Source organism: Manis javanica, chromosome 5 (assembly GCF_040802235.1).
Source record: "Manis javanica isolate MJ-LG chromosome 5, MJ_LKY, whole genome shotgun sequence".
Lineage (NCBI taxonomy): Eukaryota > Metazoa > Chordata > Mammalia > Pholidota > Manidae > Manis > Manis javanica.
Window position 1 is genome coordinate 172,223,440 of NC_133160.1, and position 9,527 is coordinate 172,232,966.

General features: G+C 55.0%; 1 long non-coding RNA gene across 1 annotated transcript; it reads right to left on the minus strand.

The window, feature by feature from the left end:
- Positions 1-957: 957 nt before the first annotated feature.
- LOC118967413 (uncharacterized) lies at positions 958-3,004 on the minus strand. The gene is made up of 2 exons (XR_005054404.2): positions 2,673-3,004; positions 958-1,964 (listed from the first exon to the last, which is right to left on the minus strand). It is a non-coding gene; the product is annotated as an uncharacterized lncRNA (long non-coding RNA).
- Positions 3,005-9,527: the final 6,523 nt, after the last annotated feature.

The window sequence follows — 9,527 nt, forward strand, 5'->3', positions numbered from 1 at the left end:
GTGGGAGAAGACAAGCTCCCTGGGAGATACAGAAGCCCTTTCCCAAAGAGCCCAGCCTAGCCCACCACCCGGCCTGGTGGTGCCTTTGCTGTGCGAGTGTGCGATCCAGATGCCCCCTGTGCACGGGCCGTGTCCCCAGAGCCCCAGCGCGGCCACAGGGCCGAACGTGAAACGTGGCTACCAAAGACCCTTTCAGTGGGAGGTGGCGGGGGGTGCTCCCATTTTTGCAGGAGGGTGGGGGTCAGCAGTGAAGCCCCGCAGAGCTGTAGCCAGTCATCATGAGACCAGAGGCTCACCTGCAGCTTGCTGCCACTACTGATGGGGAGAAGCCTGCGCTTGTAGTTAATCACTCTGCCTGCATCGTCATGACCTGCCACTTACACACTTTGACCCCCAGGGGACTTCTTGTCAGTTGGCTGCTCACTGCCCAGGCCCCCCTTGCAAGGAGCACCCCTCCCTCCCTCTCTGCTAATCAGCTCTCCCGGAGGTGGGCCCACATCCTCCTTCCTCTCTGACCATGGGCACATCACTTGCCTCTGTGAGCCATGGTCTCACCAAATGCAAACTGGGGTGTTAATGTGCATTCCTGCCTGGGCCCCTGGAGAATCAGATGATAGGAGGGCAGCAACAGGTAAAGCACAGCATGCCCCTCAGGAGAGCCCTGTGCTCGTGGGTCCTGGGGCTCCCGTCCCGTCAGGGGAGCCCCGTGCTCACGGGTCCTGGGGCTCCCGTCTGGTCAGCTTGTTTTGGGTCTCAGCATCCTGACTCGAGGTGCTGGTGGACTGGTGTGCTGCTGTTGTGGGGGTCTCTGCCACGCTACGGCTGCATGGTTCTCCCACCACTTTCTATGCTGTGAGCGGAGTCCTCTCGGAACTGAACTGCAATGCAGGGCCTTCCCCCGAAGGCCTTCAGTTCAGCCTCCTGTATTTGGCCCCCAGCATTATCTGCATTTCACAAAGCATAACTCCCCCCAAGACTTGTGTGTAAGTCAGGGGACTCTGGGTGTGACAGAAATAAGACCAAACTAGCTAATCCAAAAGTTGACTTTATTGGCTCATGTAACAGAAAAGACTGGAGGTGAATGCAGGGCTTCAGGTACAGCTGGATCCAGGCGCTCAGCTCTGTCACCAGGACTCAGTCTTCTGCTTTAGTTTGAGGGAGGCTTGTGCTTCCTGGTGACAAGGACAGCTTGTACTACTTCCCTTCTCAGCTGAAGAGAGAATGCTTCCTTCCTAATAGCTCTAGAAACAGACCCAAAGGAAGTGCCTGTACTGCCATGGGGCACGTGCCATTCCTCCCTCCTGCTACAGGGACAGCACACTCTGAGCAGCTGGCCTTGGTCACGAGCCAGCCTGGGAGCTGGCAGTGGGGTCTGCCCAGTGGAATAGAATCAGAGAGCACGGGGGTTGGGCTCCCCACATACAAACTAAGGTGCTCTGTCCTTAGAGGTGAGGGTGCTGGGTGAGTGCTTCAGTCAGAGACCTGGCAGGTGGCAGAGGGCCCACACCAACAGGGTGCTGGAGAGGGTCTGAGGAAGGGGCTGACTTCAGTGCATTGAGGAAACTAACAGTGGACAGTGAAGCAACCAGAAGTAGCCACAGGGGAATCAGGACCCCCCCAGGCCTGAAGAGCATTGCCAGACCCCAGAGAGGCTGTAGTCACAGCTGGGGGTGGGCGCAGCCTCGTAGAAGTTGCAGCCTATCCGGCCTGGCAGGCGGCGAGCTGGGAGTGAAGGCTTATGGCTCCTTGGCTGGTTCTCTCCAGGGGGCTATTGGCCAAACACAGCCAGAAACTGGAGGACAAGAGGCCCATGGAGTGGCCCCACAGGGCAGAGGGCCAGGTGACGGGAGGGCGGGAAGAGCAGAAGACTGAGAACGCACAGCCAGAGCTCGCCTCTCCAACCCTAGGCCATAAATCCAGCGAGAAATGTTCTCAGCCCATGTGAAAGAAACCATAAAACACTCCTGCGAGACACAAAAAAGACCCAGAATAGAAAGGTCAGGACGTTCCAACATCACCAAGATGTCAGCTCTCCCTAATTTAGGGTATAAATTTAATGTGATCCTAATAAAAATTCCAATGAATATTTTTTCATGGAGCCAGAGTTGATCCTAGAGTTCATATGGAAAAATAAACATGGGAGAATTGCTGAGAAAATGCTGCAGAGGAAGAGCTATGCCTGCTGGGTGCTGGCCCTAGTGGACACTGAACCTTCTGCACAGACCACCGAAGAGAATCGGCGCCGGGGTGCAGGGACAGACTCTCAGGGTGGCCGAGCAGGCGGCCCGGTGGCACAGGGGATTCTAGCATGGGACACAGAGGTGTCGCAATTCCACACAGCAAGCATGAGCTTTCAAATAAAACAGTTCAGGGACAAGTAGATATCATTTAGAAAAAGATAAAATTAGATCCATTTCTCACACAGTGCATAAGAATAAACTCACAAGATCAGAGATCTAAATGTACAAAGCTTAAATATACAAATGCCAGCAGCAAACATAGGCGAAGCCTCTCTGAGCAGAGTTTAGGGAGAGGCTTTCTGGTTGTGGGTAAAAATCCCAGATGCGATAAAAGCAAATACTGGCAAATTGATCTGCAAAAACCCCCATAACTTTTAAAGAAAAAAAAAAGCAACATTAAAGACAAAATAGGAGAACGTATCTGGAACTTACTTCATAGATAAAAGGTTAATGTTGAGAGGCATAGAACTTCTAAAAGTTGAGAAACAAACACAAAAATCATATAGAAAAATGAGCAAACTACATGAAAACAGTTCCCACAAAGGGACATACACACAAATGGTCCTTAGACATGTGAAAAGAGATGCACATCGAAGCCACGCCGAGATGCTATTTCCCATCCGTCAGATCGGCAAACCTTCGAAAGTTCAACACACGGTGCGGGCAAAGCTGTGGGGAAACGGCCTCAGACGTCGTGGGTGGGAACGCAAAGTGGTGCAGCCCTTCTGGAGGCGCAGCATCTAACGACCTGCACATGCATTCACCGTCTGACCCAGCAATCCCACTTCTAGGAATTTACCCTAAGATACACCCCAAGACTACAAACACATGCAGGCACAAGACTGGCGTCACAGCGTTATTTGTGATTGCAACACGGGGGAGGCCACACGTGCAACTTGATGCCAAAATAAAGGTAAAAGAAGCAAAATAAACAGGCAGGGTGACATCAAACCAAAAAGCGTCTGGGCAGCGAGGGACGCCCCATCAGCAAGATGAAAAGGCAGCCCGGGGGGTGGCGGGAACCCCGCAAACCGTCTGGGACCAGCCTTGCGCCCGTGTGCCTGTGCTTGTTGGGGGTGTGTCTTAGGGTAAATTCCTGTGAGTGGTCAGAGGGTAAATGCACACGTGGGTTGTTAGATGTTGTCCCTCCCTGCAGGGCTGCACCGTTATCTGCTAATCATATATCATCTGATGAGGGGTTAATATCCAAGATATATAAAGAACTCACACAACTCAATAGCCAAAAACAAAGCAAAAAACCCCAAACAATCTGATGAAAGAATGGGCAGAGGATCTGAATAGACATTTTTCCAAAGATGACCTACAAATGGCTCAGAGGTACTTAAAGGACGCCCAACACCACTGGTCATCAGGAAAGTGCAGATAAAAACCACGATGAGACACTGCCTCACACCTGTCAGGATGCCGTTAGCAAAAAGGCAAGAATAGGTGGTGTTGGTGAGGATGCGGAGAAAGGGAACCCAGTGCTCTGTTGGGGGGAGTATGAGTTGGTGCGGCCGCTGTGGAAAACAGCCTCAAGAAAATGAGAGATACAAACACCGTATGATCCAGCAATTCCACTTCTGGGTATTTATCCAAAGGAAATAAGAACAGGATTATTCTGTTATTCACAGAATAGCCAGGACACAGAAACAGCCTAAGCGTTCACTGACGGGTGAAGGATAGAGAAGATACAGTACATAATATACACAGCGGAACATGACTCGTCGGTGGGAATGAAGGAAGTCCTGCCACGCGCAACAGCCCGGACGGACCCGGAGACAGACATACTGCCTAGTATCCCTTACACACGGAATCGGGAAAAAAGTCACACTCAGAGAAACAGACAGGAGAAGGGGGTTGGGAAGGGCTGGGGTGGGAAATGGGGGGCAAGGGTCGAAGGTCACAGACTTCCATCTGTGAGATGCACTTGGTCTGAGGATCTACTATAAAACATGGGGGTATAGTTGATAACACTGTACCGCTTGATTGAAATTTCTAATTTTTAAAAGGTCTCATGAAAAGAAAAAAAATAAATATGTGAGGGGCCGATGTGTCCCTTAACTGGGTGGGGGAATCCTCTCGCGAAATATAATGTACATCAAATCCTCACGGTGTACGCCTGAAATACCTTACGATTTCCTTTACCCGTGAACCTCAGTGCAGCTGCAGAAAGCCCTCCGTGGGCACGACTGGGCAGTGGGCGCGTGAGCCGTGCGCACCCGCGGTGGGGGCCCTGCGGCGTGGACGCGGCGGCCGGTCTCCGAGAGGCGAGTGCCGGGCCGCTGTGAGCCGGCCGGGCCTGCGGGCAGCGCGGAGGCTCGGGGGCGCGTGTCTGGCGGCCTGTCTTTAGCAGCGGGACGTGGAAGGATGAACAGGAAGCAGGTCCCTTGGAGCCCGGAGGCCGTTCTCCCGCGTTCTGTGCAGTTTTGACCTTCGGGGATGTTGATATTCTGTAGTCACCTCAGTTCCTTTAACCAGGGTGAGAGGACAAGTGAAACGGAAAGCACACTGGGAAGGAAGAAAACTGAACTCGGCTGCATTTCACACGCGGAAAAGGAGAGGAAATGAAGCACCGCCCAGGTAGCTCCTGAGCTCCGCTGTCTACGCCCTCGGCCCGGGGCAGGGCGGGGGGACGTGAAGCAAGCCCAGACCCCTTTCAGCCTCTTGGAGTGAAGTGAACAAAGCAACCTGCATACCCTGTGGGTGTCTAGGGTGGCACAGATGGGCCACGGTGCCGCTGTGTTGGAAGGAGAGACAGGCATGGGGTGGCAGGAAGCAGCTCTGTGGGCTGTGGAGTCAGAGCCCTTGGGTGGGCTCGTGGTTCCCAGCATGTGCACAGGTGGTGCATTTGCACATGTGTGTGCCCACTCGGGTGTGTGCACCCACTCGGGTGTGTGTGCCCACTCGACTGTTTGTGCACCCACTTGGGTGTGTGTACACAGACTCAGGTGTGTGCGCATACTTGGGTGTGGGTGCGCACAGTTCTGGGTGTGTCTGCTGAAGGTCCAGAGGATCCTGTCTGTGACACCTGGCACCCAACCTTCCCCACTGGAAGGGCCTGGGAATTCTCAGAAAAATGGCTGGTTTCGGGCTGGAAGAGGGAAGCACAAAATGAGCATGGACCACCTTGTTATGACAGGAAGGAAGGAGGTGCTAACAGTAAGGTGGGGGGCCACAGAGACTCAGGGCAGCCTCAGTGACGAGGCTCCTGCTGGCCAAAGTGCAGAGTGACATAAGCACCCAAATAACGAAGCACATGGGTGAATTATAAACACACACGCTGATATTCGATGATAGGTAGGTAGGTAGATGATACGTAGATAGTCGATGGATGACCGAATGACAGAGGGCAGATAGTTGCGACAGTGAGCTGTCCCTTCTGTGGTTGCTAGATGCCGACTGATTAAATGTGGGGGAAATGCTGGGTTTGAAAATCAATGTTTTGCAACTAAAGACTGGATTAGGAAGAGCTGGTCACGGGTGCTAAATCTAGGGGGAAAATTGGATAAGAAGTCGACTATTTCCATTGTCTTCAAGTGTCTCCCTTCAAGACTATTTATTAGTTGCAAGGAAATAAAGCGGAACCATGCAGCGGATAAATCAGACCATTCCTTGACTGGCTCATCAAATATAACATTACTAGGGAGAGGCAGGCGGGCTCCATGTGCTCTGGACACGGAATCTGGAGGAGACGTGTCAGCTGCGTGGCACTGCTACTGGAAGCGTGCTGCCTGCTAGGGCGCATCAGGCAGACCCCCAACGAGCCCCATTCTATTACATAAAGCACTGTATTCTTCAGACATGTCAGTGCATGGAAGGCCAGCTTTGGAAATGCTCCGGGTGAAAGGTGACAGGGACAAGACAAACGCTGCGCACGCTCCTTGAGTGGCCCTGGGCTGGAGTGGGTGGGCCACACAGGGCCTGGCAGGGCCAGCTGGAGAGTGGGAGTGTGAACGGAAGCTAACGGTGCCACAGCTGATCATTTCACTGGGGCCGTGTAAGACAGTCAAAGAGTCTCTCAGCTCTTTAAGGGTTAAGGGCTATGATGCGCACAGCTTGACCTTCAACTGTTGAGGAAAGAAAGTCACTCCTGCCAGCACGCCCAGTATGGACAGAGAGGGGGAGAAGGCGGAGGAGGAGGGAAGGGGAGACAGAGCGAACCAGCCGTAAAATGAATGTGGTAAGTGGTAGCAGTAACTGAATCCAGGTAAGGTATAGGGTGTTCTTTGTACTGTTCTTATTCTTATGACTTTTCTGCAGTTCGAAATGATTTCCAGGTGAAATTAACCAGCTGCTGTCCACCAGTGTCTACGTGAGGGGCTCAGACACACAGTGTGTAAATCTCTGCTATTTGCAACCAACCCACACCTCCTACCCAGCACTCCCTACTGGGGGGCCTTCAGCTAAAGGATGCCGAAGCCCTGCACTGTGATAACGGTAGAACTTTTGTAGTAAAAACAGCAAAACCCCACTGTAGCAACGAGCCCCTCTGTGCACTGCACTTAACAGTTTCTAAAGCATTTGTCAGACCCTTTTTGATCTTCACAGCCCCTATGAGATGTACTGATAATGGACAGAATTCATAAACTATGCCCCAATAAAGTTGTAAAACAGTTTTAAAAGGGGAGCTTCATAATATTTATTTTGAGGGCTGTGGTGAGGGTGAAATGGAATCAGAGCTGTAAGCCTTGGGAATTCTAAAGCAGTTTCTCAAACTGTTGCCCCGCAGTCCCTTGGATCAGAATCAGCCGGGGAGCCGGTGGCATGCAGATGCCTTGGTACCACCTGGATCTGGGCTGCAGGCTGGGAATCTCCTCGCTGGCAGGCTTCCGGGGGATGCTGGTCCAGAGGTGCAGAAAAGGCGGGCAGAGACAGGGTGTCCCTGCCTCTGCCCCCAGGAGCCTGGCCAGTCCTCCAGATGCCTGGGCTGGAACTTGGAGCACAGCCGGGAGCAAGCCTAGGGGGCAGGGCCGGGGGCGCAGGACCTGGGGTGCACAGGCCAGGGAGCAGGGCTGGGGGTGCAGGGCCTGGGGTGCACAGGCCAGGGAGCCAGCTGGCATGCAGGACGTCACCCTGCATTCCGCCCCTGGGGGGTGCCGGACGCTGCTCACATCCCTTAGTACCTGATTTCTCCCCTGAGAAAGTAGGGTCAGCAAGCCGTGGCCCCTGGCATGGGCTGCGCACCCTGGGCCTGGGACCTGGTGTCCCTGTGGCATTGAGGCTGGAGAATGGTCATCAGAAAGGGCCGGGCCTGGCTCAGGGCCTTTGCTCCAGCAGTTCCCAGTTCTTACCTAACACACAGAAGGAAGGTCCCTTTATTTTATTTATTTGTAATTTCTGATTTTGGTAAAATGCACATAACACAGTTACCACATTAATGATTTTTAAGTGTCCAGTTCAGGCAGCCATGAAGCTAAAGGGTGGAGGTCGTAGGGGCGAGGTGGCAGCAGGTTCTGATCACAGAGCTGGAGAAGGACAACCACAAATGGAGGCTGCTCACCGCCCCGGGCTCTGGCACCAGGGCCACAGGCAAGCAGCGGACCTGCAGGTCCACGTGTGTCATCAGGGTGCAGCCAGCCTCTCTGAAGAGGAAAGTAACACAGCTCAAAATTCTCCTGAGTCGTCTCATGCAAAGGGCAGCCACAGCCCACAGCCATAGGCCACAGCCCACGTCCCACAGCCCCTGCACTCTGGCCGCCCAGGCCCCAGGCCACGACCCACAGCTCCCAGCCCATGGCCCATGGTCCACAGGTGTGCCGGCCCTGCCCTCACCCAGTCACCCTCCCGCCCTCCTGTGGCCACCCTTCCGCTGAGCTCCTGTGATGAGTTGTCCTTCCAAATCCTCCCTGGCCCCAGACGAGGTCTGCTCTGGTCTGGTAACAGCTGCTTCTGTTTTCTGGGTGCAGCACCCCCTCTCATGCCCTAAAGCGTCTGTTTTATGAGAAAGTCTCTCTGCCAGCCCGCCGACTGGCTCCTCTCGTCTAAACCCCTCCACCGGGCTCGCGGGCGGCACTGCAGCCCCGGCTCTCCACTGCGCCCTCCTTTGAGGTTCTAACTCATGATTCCTCGTTGGCTCTGTCTCGCTCGCTCAGAGAGGGCTGCACGCTGGGGTGGGGGTGTCTGGTGAGCGCGGAGGCTGGGTGGGCAGCCCACACGGGGGCTCTGGGCAGATGCCGGTCTTCTGAGCGCGGGGTCCCCTCTCTCCCTCTCTCTCCCGCTCAGCCTCAGGTTCCCCCTCCCAGCCTCCCACCCAGAAACAGGGTTGGCCTCCCTGCTGCATGGCCCGGGGGTGGGCCTACAGCTGCCAAGGGGCCTGGCTGGTCCCAGAAAGCCCACCTAGGCACTATGGGTGGCCCAGCTTCTGGCTCCCCAAGCCTGGCAGGACTCCCTTTGCCCTTCAGGCAAAGTTCCCAGAGGTGTCATGTCCGAGGCCCCTCCCCATACTCCGGCACCTGCTGTCTCAGGTGGAGCTGCTCTGCTCGGCTTTGCTGTGACCTGTAGGATCCAGGGCAGGGGAGGTGGCAGGCGTGTGTGGTCAGGCGGCACCTTGAATCAGAAGTTCCTGGCTGCCGAAGGCAGGCAGTCCGAGTGGAAATCCCTCCAGGTGGGCCGTGCTGCTCGGGCCCAAACACCTGCCCACCCACCGTCCTGAGCTGCTGGTATCGTATTCCCACCTTGCAGACAAAGAGACTGGGGGCTGAGAGCCTCAGTTACTTCAGAAAGAGCCAGAATTTGAACCTGGGTCAGTCAGGCCGCAGAGCTGACACTGCCCAGGGTTTGATGGTGGCTTCCCCCAATCCCGAGTGCACAGGGCGTCTGCTGGGCCACCCTCCTGGCCGTCCGCACGGACTGACTCCCCTCACCGTAGCCCAGCTCAACTCAGTGCTCTTGAGCTCGACAAACTCTTTTCAGCGTCTCTGCTGTTGTCGTGGAAGGCGGGCAAATGCAGGCTGGACACTGTGGGGGTGTGGGGGGGCCTCAGGGTCCGTAGGGTCAGGTTAGATGCCTGCTGGCTCCCTCCAGTCCAGAGGTAGCAGCCGGAAGGTGTGCAGCTGCCTGCCTGCCTGCTTTCCCCAGGGGCCACCCCAGTGCTGCCCTCTCACAACCTGGTCTGTCTTTCCGCCAACTAGCTGCTGCTCTCGGATGCGGCCGAACCATCCCTCGAGAGGCCAGCTGCAGCCGGGACACACCAGCTGAAAAGCGGGACACGTTTGCCATGTTGGGCTCCCGAAGGCTCTTTGCCTGGGTTTTATCCTGAAGTGCACAGCAAGGGGTGCTCACACC